Source organism: Apus apus, chromosome 10 (assembly GCF_020740795.1).
Source record: "Apus apus isolate bApuApu2 chromosome 10, bApuApu2.pri.cur, whole genome shotgun sequence".
Classification (NCBI taxonomy): domain Eukaryota; kingdom Metazoa; phylum Chordata; class Aves; order Apodiformes; family Apodidae; genus Apus; species Apus apus.
Window position 1 is genome coordinate 19606740 of NC_067291.1, and position 13114 is coordinate 19619853.

The 13114-nt window shown below is 40.3% G+C and overlaps 1 long non-coding RNA gene across 1 annotated transcript in view; it reads left to right on the forward strand.

The window, feature by feature from the left end:
- The first annotated feature begins 5183 nt into the window (after positions 1-5183).
- The window catches only part of LOC127388628 (uncharacterized), a 47939-nt gene continuing 40008 nt past the window's right edge, over positions 5184-13114 (forward strand). Inside the window, exons 1-3 of the long non-coding RNA XR_007890419.1 lie at positions 5184-5541; positions 6095-6317; positions 9147-9250. This is a non-coding gene — a long non-coding RNA (uncharacterized LOC127388628). The remainder of the gene's footprint in view (positions 5542-6094; positions 6318-9146; positions 9251-13114) is intronic.

Below are 13114 nucleotides of genomic sequence, written 5' to 3' on the forward strand. Positions count from 1 at the left end.
TAACCATTTTAAATAGAGTTTCCAAAGAGCAGCATTATTTTCTCCAAATTTATACAATTCCCAAAAGATCTGTTTTACATTCCTGAGCCTCTGCTGGTGAATTTGAAGAAGAGGTTAGAAAGTGAGGAAAAGCAGAAAAATACCATATTAAAAATAATCACTTTTTACGGTGGAGCATTGTATAAAAAGTAAATATATTTGGACCTTTGAAAAGCCAACTGGAATGACAGGATCATGCCAAGGCAACCAGACTGCTTATGTGAGACAGAGCATTTAACTGCCCTCAGTGTCCCAAGAGGAGGTAAATGAAGAGCTGACAACACCACATCCTTGCCTGCCTGTATTAAACCAGTTTTGCTGCAGTCTTTCTGCACCGTGCTAAAAGGGAACTGCATTTTTACACAGCAGCTCTTCTCATCAGCTCCTTGCACAGCCCTGGGGCAGAATGAGGGTGGAGAAACCACCTTCAGACTCAGGTGAGCCCACTGTGTGCTCCTTCACCTGTCCTAGGAGACCTCAGCAATGGGAGAGACTGGCTAAACAGGTCTGACCAACAGTTCTTCTCTGACTTGCTTTCCACTATCATTTTTTAACATCTGTCTCCCACATATAAAAATTTAGGACCTGAGCCACAACTTGGTGGGAATCTTTGCGTGGACATCCCAGGGCTGTAGGTCAAGCCCGCAGCGATCTGTGATAACCAGACCTGAAGAGCCTGTGTGACACCTGTGGTGCCTACAGACCACGGTGAAGAAACAAGTTTGGCTAAAACCAAAAGCAATGGATCTGCTTTTCAGAAGATGTAATAAATGTATGAGCTCAGAGACCTCTCATTCTGTGAATAGAGAGCAGTATCTCCTAATTAATGCAGGAACTGCCTAGCTGCTTTGGGAAAACCTCTCTACTTCTGCATCAAAGGCCTTTAGCCTTGGATTAAAAGAATCTTCTCTGCATTTCTAATGTGGATGTTTTGATAGCAAGGGGCAAAAAAGACTATGACCATTAAAAAAAACCAACAGGGTCTGAATACAAGTATTTTTTACTTTGAATATAAAAGGTTGCAAATATATGTGATTTATTTATTTTTTTAGATATTGACAGGCAAATCTAGTACTTCAGCCTAGTCAATAAGTTAGTTTAAATTTAGTGTTCTCTTTATATTCTGGTTAGCAATGACTGACAGTCGTGAAAAATAGCAAGGGGCACAGGAGATGTGTTCTGCAAGGTGTGTCATTCGTTTCTGAGGCACTAACTTTTGCAAGGGTGCTGATAATTCTGTTCCAAAGTTATATCTTTCATAACATGTTAGGGTGTTTATTATGGTTTTAGACATTGGTAACTATCTGATTTGTGTTTTGGATTACTCTTTGGAGCTAGGAATAACAGTTGAATCAGAGTAAGTATATTTTTTCACTCTTTGGCTTGATAACTGTATTAGAAATAATTTTAGGACTTCAACAATTGCTCAAGCACAAACACATTTTTAAATGATCATGATTTTACAACAACCTTTATTGAAGAACGTAATCTTATTTTATGCACAGCTCATAGTGGAATATTCTATAAATTACTTTTCCTTTCAAATGAATGCATGCTTTTTGGAGCTCTTCACTGCTCTCTTTTTCTGGTACTTCTCTTTAAAAATACAATAGAAGAAACACCTCATCAAATAGTGCAAAAAGTTGTATCAAGTTTAGACTGTAAGGCTGGTACTGTAAAACTATCAACCTTCTTGTTCTCTAGCAGCTGTATTACCTTTACCCTGATTTTAGATTGAGTTATTTTCATTTTCCCCCATTTCTGGCTTACCTGGTGTGGATGTGTCCCAGCTGGGAGATTCCTCTGGACTGCCAGCAATTTACCAGGGCATTCAGAATAAATTTACTTTCATGGAATAATTGCACAGAATTAATTGACCTGTCACAAAAACTCAGGAGAAACATCTAGTTGAAAACAGTATTTTGTTCACTTACAGCCAAAACAAAAAAGAACAATCCTTTTGTATTCAGTCAATGCTGCAGGAAAAGGTTTAGCTTAACCATTCGAATCTTTTAGCAATGAGGCATTTTCCTTTGTAAGCAAAATTAGCTTTGTGAGTGATCTATACATTCATACGTAATTGCACTTGCTCTTCAGTAGGGTATTTGTAGACATTTTTCTCTTGGTGCAAATGTCTGTGTCCCAGGTGGTGTTTGGCAGGGAGATCTGTGCAGGATTTTGTTAGGCCAAGGGTTCTGTTTTTATATGGCATCATTTTGAAGCAGATATTCCGAAGGCAGCCTCGGAAAATAATATTCTTTGTCATTTATTTCTGGAGGAATTCCTCATGGAATGGTCTTTGTGGAAAAAGTGACTCAGTGTTGAAGGTTGTTCAGCTTGGGCTGTAGCTGTTCATGCTTGTAGTTCTGTGAGTTTCCATTCAGTCCCCTCTCATAGACAGTAGGGATTGAGAAGACTGAAATGAGCAACCTATTGCTAAGGCTCTGGGCTGAAAACCTGTGGTTTCAGACTCTGCCACTTTCCTGACTTCCAGGAATACAAAGCCTTTCTCTACTGAGAGGAGGGGATGAGCCTCCCAAGAGCAGCAGTGGAGGTAATTACTGGTCCTGGGTGAGAGGCCTGTGGTAGGACAGAGATGCTGTGGAGTGAGGCTCTGCACAACACTGATAAAACATGATATGTGACCCTTTCACTCATCCACCCTAAGGAAAGGGGGTCTGTAAGCAAAAGGGGTCTTGTAGGGGAGGCAGAAAAAACAGCAGCTCTGTTGGCTCCAGATACCTGGGTGATTTTCTCCCTGCTGCAGTGCATCCTCACAGCTGCCTGACTCGGGCGTTCTGTGGGTGGATCATGACCCTGGAACCTGCGGTCTTGGGCCTTTGTAGCTATACAGTAAATTCCCACTTATTTCCTTAGCTACTTGGTTGGGTTTTTTTTTTATTTTTTTGAGCGGCGCTGGTGCCCTCTCGTGGTCAATGTTGTGAAAGAACATTAACATGAACAATGTTGACTGGTAGCATAAAGTCAGCAAAGATATTGTAGGTCGTAGCCTGCCTCTGAGCTCAGAGGAGAAAACGTGCGTTAAAACCACAGAGGGAATTCTTGCAGGATCTCCTTGTAGGTGTCTTGGTACCCTGGATTGGCTTCTTAATCATCAGGATGGACCTTTTTGAAGCATGGAGAAGGTGATCTTTGAAAATCAATCAGCTCATGCACTCTGTGATTAATGATGCCCATGAGAGCCAGTATTGCACACAGCAGTCTGCCTACTGCAGATGAGTTTGGTGCTCAAGGCATGATTTTAGATCCTTGTCATGCATTTGGCATGCTCTGTCTCCTGCATTAGTTGTTCATTGTTCAATCAGAATTACACCTAAAAAACACACTAAAAGCAAAGGCTTTGGCATGCCAGGAAGAGAGACTGACTGTTGTGAGAACTGACAGTGGAAGCAGACAAAGAGAGATCACTCCTCTTTATGGGTGAAAAGCTGAGGCCCGGGGAAATGGGACAGAAAAAGCAGAGGGAGTTTGTATCAAGCTGGATGGACAAGCCATTTGGCTGCTTTGGGGGTGAGCTGATGCATCACTGAAGTCATTTGGTGAATTGTCACTGACTTCAGAAGGAGTAAGCCTTTGGTGTGCTTGAAAACATGATTCTTTCAAACTACATGTAACTGCTAGAAACATGATGCTGTTCCACTCTGCAAGCTGTGCTTGCATAGGTTTGCTTCTCTTAACACAATCTTTTTCTGTGATGGTTTCCCAGTTTTCTGCATTAAAGCCCAGCTACAAAAAAAAAAATAAAATCATGAGATATTTACATTGCTAAAGCTTGGTCATTTTTTCCTCTTGTTTAATCCTGGAAAAAGTTTTATTAGCAGCAGTTTTTAAAATGTGCCAGAAACACATCAAGGCTATAAAATCCTTTATTTTGCTTTATTGGTAAAAAGAATGTTAAAAAAATGTACTCAATGGAATCCCTCCAAAATTGCCCAATGATTGCAGTTAAATAACCTGGAAAGTAGGTTATGCAATGGACTCACTACAGTGGGTTGTGAAGTCAGGGGACAGTCACCACTGACTCCCGGTTTAGAGCTTATCTGCTGTTGTCTGCAGCCTGGAGTGGATCTTCAGCCATAAATGATGTAGATATTTATGTATTGCTGCAGAAATACTTTGTGACTCTATCACCACAACTTTGGCACAAACCCCAACAGCTTAAACGAATTAATACTTATCCTCCCACTTAATTTTCTCTTTATGCTACACTTCATGTTGCAAAACCTCTTATCTCTAGATAGACAATCAGAGATGGAGTCACCCATAATAGCAGATACCATAAAACTGGTATTGATTTGCTTTTTCCTTTTAGTCCTTATGTTTTGCCTAGGCTGATGAAAAAGTAGAAGCTGTCTTTCTAATTCCCTGGCAGCTGTTCAGACAACTAGACCAAATAATTCTCAAACAATTGTAACCTATCTCCCCAGTTTCCTGATTCTTTGTTCTTCTGGGCTGCACTCCCTTTCAAACCCTGAATAGGCCTTTTCTGTCTCAGAGAGAAAAATCCTTTCTTTTTATACAGTGACCAGAAAACCACGTAATTTTTCCAGTGTGTGGTCTGCTGCAACTACCCTGAGATACTGGAGATTTTTCAAAATCAAAACAAAACCCACTTACAATTGTTCTTGGAACAAGAACACTTGTATAACTGTGCTTGTATTTTTCTGTGTTACAAAATGACTTTCGTTGCATTATGGTAGCTGTTTTTGGAAACTTTTTGTCTAATGCTCCACTGTACTAATGGCCTGGACTTGCTTTTCAGAGAAAAATAGAAAATTGGAAGTAAGTGAAACGAGGATGCCTGGCTTTACAGTTAATCATATTGCTTTGACTTTAAACAGTTGGAGGAATATACTTGTTAATAGAGAAAATGTTTGGAACTGTTTCTTCTGGAGTGAATTCTAAAGGCAGTAAGGAAATGTGGGAGATGCATTTTATTGCCTGTAAAAAGAGATCCTGCACACTGAAGGCTTATTCTGCTCTAAAAAGCCTGGTTTTGAACTTGCATATATACACCAGGGTTGCCCAGTGACTTTAGAATAAAGATTGCTAGCTTTTCCAGGCTTAGGGCCATTTTTATTTCTTACGTTATTTTTTTTTTTTTTTTAGCCAGACTTATCTGATCATATTTGCACAGCTCTGCCCTTTACCCAATAAACTGGTTGACCTGACCTTGTTATATGTCTTTTCCCCAGCTCTTTATGCCACCAGCTGACCTGATCTGCTGACAAGCCTGCCTTCCCTTGGACTACCAGGAGGTTCAACACCCCTTCCGGAGCATCTGGGATGAACCATTAGCAGAATTTTAACATGCAACTGTTTGGAACTCAGTTTGACAGAGGTATTTCTGGCCTCCCACCAATCTCGTATCTTGGGAAATCTATGGACAGGTTCTGAAGACAGTCTTCATCTTAAGCAAGCCTCCAGAAGTTTGGAAGATCTTGTGTTTCAGCTGTGATCTCTGAGATGAGGTTAAGATAGGTAAATCTGAAACTTGCACCGTATATTTTAGCAGAAAGCTAGTTCTATCATACTTTATGCCCACTGGGCACACTAAATAGCTGTGATCAGTAACTACTGGTTTTACTGGGTTTATTTGTGGAAAAACTGTCACATTTGAGAATCTGCCATTTCTGTTTTGCAAAAAAAAGATTGTAGAGGCTGGTGAGAAGAGAGTAAATCTGCAGAATCTATTCTAGTTGTACTAAAAGCTCACATTCTAAAGATCTCATTTTTAAATAAGCTCATAAGTCATCTATTCTTAATAATGTTTCTTGTTGCATGTAGAAAGGTGCAGAAACTTCCCCCTTTCGTAGAACCCTGTTCTCCCAAATGGTCAGAACTCCTGAGGTTTTGCACTGCTAGTGAAAGGTACCTACTGGCTGTTCAATGCCCAAGCTCAGTGGATGGTTTAAAATCCCAGCCATGATATATAATAAATGACAGATGTTAGAGATACTCCTGGGTGCAATGAAGAAGGTCACAGAAGTTTGCTTCTAAAAATCAATTTTAATTTATCTTTTCCTGCTGACAGCTTCATGCTACGAGTTGGCCTCCATTTGATGTGAACACTGAGAAGCTGCTGCAGGCTACCACTGATTGGAATTTACTTGTATTAGTCTTAATTGCATGCTCTACCATCATCTGTTTGCAATCACAAAGAGGAAGCTTCTGAAGCTTGGGAATGAGAGAAAATGAAGTGTCTTGACAACTACAAAACACTGAGGATGCTTTTGGAGCTCTTCCCATCACTGTTTGTGAGTATCAACAAAAAGGCACAGTTATTTGTTTTTTTTCCCATGTCCATCTTTACACTGCACCCATAACATAAATACATACAACTAGGAGTAGTGATAATTAATGAAGGTCCCTAAGCACTCTAAGCTGATAATGAGTAAGAGTTCATGAATTGTTTTGGAAGGGGTTGAATTGGTTCATTATTGAATTAGATCATTAGTAAAATCATACTATTGTTCTCTTTATGGATGTTCAGCTTATGAAACATTCAAATTTGGTGCTTCTGGCTGTCCAGTTTAACTACCAGTTTTGAAGCAAACCCTTGAACATTTTTTCTTGAATGGTGCCCTAGAAGATAAGACATGAGTCCTTTTCACATGCAGCAGGCAGACACAAAGTCTGAGGAAGTGGACAGCTGAAGCACCTTAATAGCCAAAGACACTGAGACCACTTTTGCTTCTGCTCAGGTCAGGAGGTTTAGGCTGGGGATTGTAGAGCATCCAGCTGTGATCCAGTGAGGGGCAGCACTGGGAGAGTTGGGGCAGAGGTGGGGGGGCCAGGCTGCCCTTGGGCTGGATGCCTCAGCCCCTCACCTGTGAAATGGTTGCAATGCTGGTCACACCCATTCCACAGAACACGGAAAAATGTGAATGGCCAGTGCTGCATAGAGTGCCAGGTAGGTGGGAATCTGTTACTTATGAATGGACTACTACTACTAGTTCAGCAGTAGGAATTTGTTTCTGCCTGTCCAATACCTGTGGAGAACAGCAGCAAAGGAGTAGAAAAGGCAATTTGTAGCCTCAGGATAGCTGCCAATAGGAGTGGAGTGTCAGGTCTGCCAGGGAAAGGAGGAATTTACTGATATGAGCACGGTCTGGGAGATCTACTTCCTAACCTGCCAGGCTCCTTATTTCGTAAGTAGACTTCATGGGGAGAATGTCAAGATGAACTAGGATAATCTCAGTTCTTGTACAGCTCAGGTGAGCTCCTATAGGTGGCATGGCCTGGTACTTGTTGTAGCTTATTTATTAAAAAAAAAAAAAGCCAACAAAAAACCCTCAAAAAGCAATGGCTTTTACTTTTGCCCTTTCAAGGATCAGTTTCAGAGATGAAGCCTTACTGCAATTCATTAGCAGCTTCAACTCCAGAGGAATATGAGGTGATGCCAATGAAGATTTAATGTATCCTTGAAGTGAAATACCTGCCCTGATGCTCTGCTGTATCACAGCCCCCTTGCTGTTTTGGGGACTGATCCAAAGCTGACTTAGTAGAAAGTAGTAGAAAGTCTAGCAAATTCCAGCAAGGTCTGGATGAGGTTCTGAGAGTGTTTGGTGCTTGGTGATGTGAAGGGTTAACATTTCAGGAACATTTTTTCCATTTTAGGCAGTGAAAAAGGGAATAATGCAAATAATTAATTGAAACATTGTTCTGAATCAGATAATGTGTTTATTAAAATTAACAAAAAACAAACCCACAACCCTCAGCTGAAATTGGGTCCAAGCTCAGAAGAGCACGAAGAGATGCAGCTAGAAGCTTTATGAGATTCTTGTATTAAACTTGACCAGATGTTGGCAGTAAGATGATTATACTCTGTAATTTGTACCTTGTATAGTGGCAACTGTTCCATCACCATAGCTTCCCAAGGCATGTAGATGAAGCAACGCTGACTTTTGTTTCCCAGTGTATTAGTGAGCCTGTATTCATTCCTTTGACAGGCATTTTTGCATGGTTGAGGCCATCAGATGGATAGCAGGTGGTCTCTGAATCGGGTTGAGGACCTGGGTGTGTCTAAACCAGGTTAAATAATGATACAAGGCTTGTGAGTTTCTGTGGATTCTGAGTGTTAGTGCTAGTATCTGTCAAAATGGAACATCTCTGAGCTTTAGGTCCAGCCCTCAGAGTTTGTCCACTTTCAGAGAGAACACACAGTTCCTTGTGTCTTGCTACTGAACTCATTCTTCCTCAAGTTTCCTGTCTGTAAAACAGGACTGGAAATAGAATCTTCCTTCCTGAAAGACTTAACTGCAAAATGTCTTGTGATCCTCATGCTGGAACAACTGAATTATTGCATCAATGTCTTTGAGGAAGCGATTATTTTTTCCCCTGCTGTGTTTGTACAACACTTAATTAATTGAGTGAAGTTCATGTCTGCAATGGAAGACCCCTGGTAGTAGTCCAACTGATTTGTACTGAGCTGCAGAACTAACATTGCTAGAGGATAATGGTGGGTGGGAGGATGGACTTATCATCCAGACAGTCACATCGACTTCTCCCTTTATAAATTAGAGGCCTTACCTTAGACTAGGAGGTGTTACAGTGGGGTAACTTACACTGTGAATTAGGCTTGTTGTTGTAAATCCAGAGCAGAAGATAGGCTGAAAAGTAGTGGTTCCAGTTAGGGCTGATTTATTTTGCTTTCATAAACTTTTTAAACTTCAGAATAGCCTTGAATTAAAGAAGAAAGCCATTGTAAGTCACAAGACTGTCTTGATCCACTGCAGGTTGTAGCAGTGTCAGTATTTCAAGTAGCTGCATTCTAGTATATTTATGGTGGTATTTTTAAAGATGCTGATAAATGATACTTAAGATCATGTTTGTCAACTTTCATTTTACATCAAATCAAAAAAGAATCTTAGTTACAATCATGGGTGAAAGTACTTGAACTTGAAATAATCTGAATTTAACACTTTTTTTTTTTAAAGAGCTACATTCTTTACAATGAATATTCCAGTAATGCCAAAAATATTAATTCCAAAATATATTTGTAATAACAATGCTAAAGCCTCCAGATGTGCCAAACTTTCAGCCTTGTGGATATGAACTGTAAGCACTGTACATTTTTCTTTCAGCCATCAGTTCCTCTCCTCTGAAGACAGAGTACCATTAAGGAGCAGTTTGAGATAACCAATATGAACCAGAAGAGCACAAAGACATCCTGATGGCTGCCAGAACAGTAAGTTAGGTTTTTTGTAAATATATCTAACATAAGCATTTTTCTTTAGGACTATAATGTCAAACAAGTGGTCTGACATATAGGATCATAAAGTGACTTCCTTGAGAGATTATGCAGGTGGGACTGCAGGCTTGCATAAACTTGAAAAATGTATTTCTCAAGTGGGTTTCACCCTGGTGGAAGATCTTGAGGTAACTTTTTTAAAGAGATGATGTCTCAAAGGAAGAGTTGATTTGTAGCTTAGATCCAAATCAAAAGGATGGATGTAAATTGTCTTGTTTGTGAGAAGAATGGTTATGTAGTCTTTGAATTAGAGTTTATTTAAAATGTTCCTGATGGTTGAATAGCTGCTGAAAAAGAACATGAACACTATTGTGCTCAAAGAAAAATCCTACAGGTGGTTTCAGGTTTTTTTTGCAATCATATATGACTACTTTTTCAGTTTTGGGTGTATATACATAATCACATGAATGTACACTGCTAAATAAGGCATGCAAACCGATCTAGGCAGTAATTTGTTTTTCTTTTAAATTGCAAATTTCACTGGGAATCTTCCAAAATCAAGTGAGCTAGGAATAATTTCAATCTAGCCTTAAACTTCTATGTTGCTTGGCTCCAGACTAGGCCTTGCTTGTTTTTTGCCCAGTGGTCTTAGAAGGAGGTTCTTAAAAGCACAGAAAACAAGGTTTGCAAATGCTATGGATCATCCTGAAAGGAAACAGATGGTTTCTCACACACAGAGCTCATGGCAGTAGAAGTTTTGGAGCTCTCTCTTAGAGAAATGGGGTTTTGTTACCACTGGTTTGCTAAAAACAAGAATATATTATACACTGTATTGCATTCAGATGATCTCATACTAATCAAAACAATCTTGTGGGACCTCTGATTCTGATTAAGGTCTGGGGCTGAAGGGACCATGCTGCCACCATACCTCATTGGCAGGGGCTTTGTCATGAGACATTTGTTATGTTTTTGGAGGAAATATTTCTGTGATAAGTGTTATATTAAAACCCACAAGGATATGAATAATTCTGTTTTCAGTGAAGAGTTTAAACTGCATGCTATAAATAAAACCCAGGCCACACACTGACTCAAAAAGGTAGAAAAAACAATACTGGATAGCTCTGCTCATCCTGCCCAATAAATGGGGTGAGGCCATGGGGAAAAACATCTCTTAATTGTGTCACACAGGAGAAGTGAATTAGAACTGCACAAGGCAACCTTAATTCTGGTGTTTCCAGCTCTTGAATACTTGACTTTTCAACCTTAGTATAGGTGGGTGGAGAGGTGGTTATTATTTTTGTTTTGTTTGTCATTATGCAGCTAAATTGCACTTGAAGTTACTTGGTGTTTTAAAATTTATTCTGCTAGTACATTCCATCTACTTCATCTCAATTGCTGTTTTCTAAACTGAACCAGGAGTGACAAATTCTCCCTTAAAATGATTCTTTCACCCATTGTGAAAAGAGGCTGTGAGCTGCCATCTTCACTTTCTGGTCATAAAACTCCAGCATCAAAGATCAGCAAAGCTCCTGAAACAAACAGGCGCCCCAAGGGAAACGGAGTGGCCTCCAAAGCAATTGCAGCAGTGACATCAGCCCTGGGGTATTTTCATCTTGGCTGTTCCATCAACGTGCAGTCAATAAGGGGCAGCAGAGCCAGCACACGCTGACTCGCTCCATAGCTCCCCTGCTGGGAACATCTCTCTTTGTAAGAAACTCACAGAAAGTAGTAGGTCCAAAAATTAAAGGTTGTTCCCTATGGAAGGCCTTGCACCCAAGGGCCACACAGGGCTCAGTGAGCAACACCGTTCTGCAGCTCAGCCTTGTCAGCCTGCAGGTTCACTCATCATTAACTTCTCTGGCTCCTGGACATCAGCCTTTATGGATCTTGGACACCTCAAGTGTTGAATGGCCAACTGCCATCTGAAAACCACTCCTGATGTTGCTGTTGACCCATTCAGAGAAGCTGAAAAACTCGTTTTATCTGTTGTACATAGTTTCCTAGGGTAGAATGTCATGATCACAATGCCACTCTCCACTTCAAAGTACTGTAAAGGCTATAGATGAAAAAGGACCTTTAGCACCTAAGCATTTTAGCTCCTAAGGATTACTGGTAATCCTCTAAGATTCCTTTAACACCACCTAAAAGAATTCTGGCACTGCAATCCCTACTTTAGAGATGGGAAGTGGATGCACTGGGCGTGATGAGAACTAGTTTTGAGCTTTCTTAGCATAGCAGAGGTGGGATAGGAACAGAGGAATACATTGTTGTTCCTTAGCTGGGATGTTTTAGCTCTTCTCTCCTGGGTTGTACCTTCTGGGAAGAAAGTATTTTTCCCCAACATTCTCCCATCTCCTTACTAATGTCTTGCCATGTAGAAATAATATTTGGAATTTGAGATTGTGCCTTCTGAAGTGGCTTCCATCTTGCTGTCCCCCTAAGAGAACTTTAACCTTTTTTGAATTATCATGTTCAGCTAATTTAAAATCCCTAAAAAAACCAAGTCCCCTTGTATTTATATGCACTGCAGCAAAGTGTACCTTTAAGGAGAAAACATTGCTTCACTGTGACTATCTGAATTTATTGGCTATTAGAAGTCTTATAGTGTGTGGCTCACATTTTTGAACTCTGATTTCAAGCTTAATGTGGTCAGGAAATATAAAAATACGTTTATGTCATCTACTAAAAATCTCAACCTATGTAACTGCTAGTCTAACCAAATCTGTGTTTATGTTGGAGATGAATGATGGGTTTGTAGCTGCCTGTGTTTCTAGCCAGGCTGAATGGAATGATTCTGCAACAGAACTATGTGTGTCTTTTTTTTCTTTTTAACTTCTTTTTATTTACTGCACGTGGCAGCTATTTCCTTCCTCCTAGAACCCACTGCCCAGTTCTCATGGCAGGGCAGCTGTCAGACTCCTATCAAGCTGTGTACGTGGAGTGATGTGATTTATTGAATTGTTCAAGGTCATAAAAATTCAGGCAAATATTTTGTGCCTGCTGATACCTGTTCACTGTTGCAAGCTTGGATTAGATTTGCTTTTCTAAGTCTTTGGAGCCTGCACATCAGCTGATACTTGCACAAGCTTTCCTTGTGTAATAATCTTGGAGAAAATATCTTGGGAAATAATTTCTCAGACATTTGATAACTAGATGTTCAAACAGGATGTGAGATCCCATTCTGTCCCTCGGTAATAGCTGGTTAGGAAGAAACTGCCAGGATAGGTACCAAAGGAGAAGGATCACGCTGGGGATTATCTTCCTCAAAGATGCACAGGCTTCTTAAGGTGTGACATTTGGTGGTCCTGAACAGCCGCAACATGTCAGCAAAATGATTCCCTATAAGGTGTTTCCCATCCTGAAAACTGATTTCTTTAGTCTTTTCCCAAAGAGGTGAACGGATCCATATTATTTCTGTATTCAGGACTGTAGGGGCTGGGAGGAGTTCACTGCTCTGACACCATCAGAGCACAGGGAAGAGCTCCTCTGAATCTGAGCAGTCAGCAAGTTGCCTACACCAACAGGCCTTGTAGATTTTTGTTTTCAAGCGCTGTGTGTTTTTTTCTAAAAGATATCTCCACACCTCTTGTGTTCCACCAGATTTCTTGAGCCACCCATCAATGAGTTACAAAGACTCAGACTAAATTCACTTACCCTGCATGCACCCCTTCTATCCCTTTTTTATGCCTCAGATTAATTTTATGGCACATTTTTCACTGTCTCTAGGAGGCTCTCCAGGACAGGAGGGTAGGAACAAGACAATCTCCATTCTGTGAGCTCCCATTTTTACTGGTCATGCTTAAAAGATTTACATAAAAAGAGTAGGTGCTGATTGTTCATCATCAGAGACCCATTGAAAGA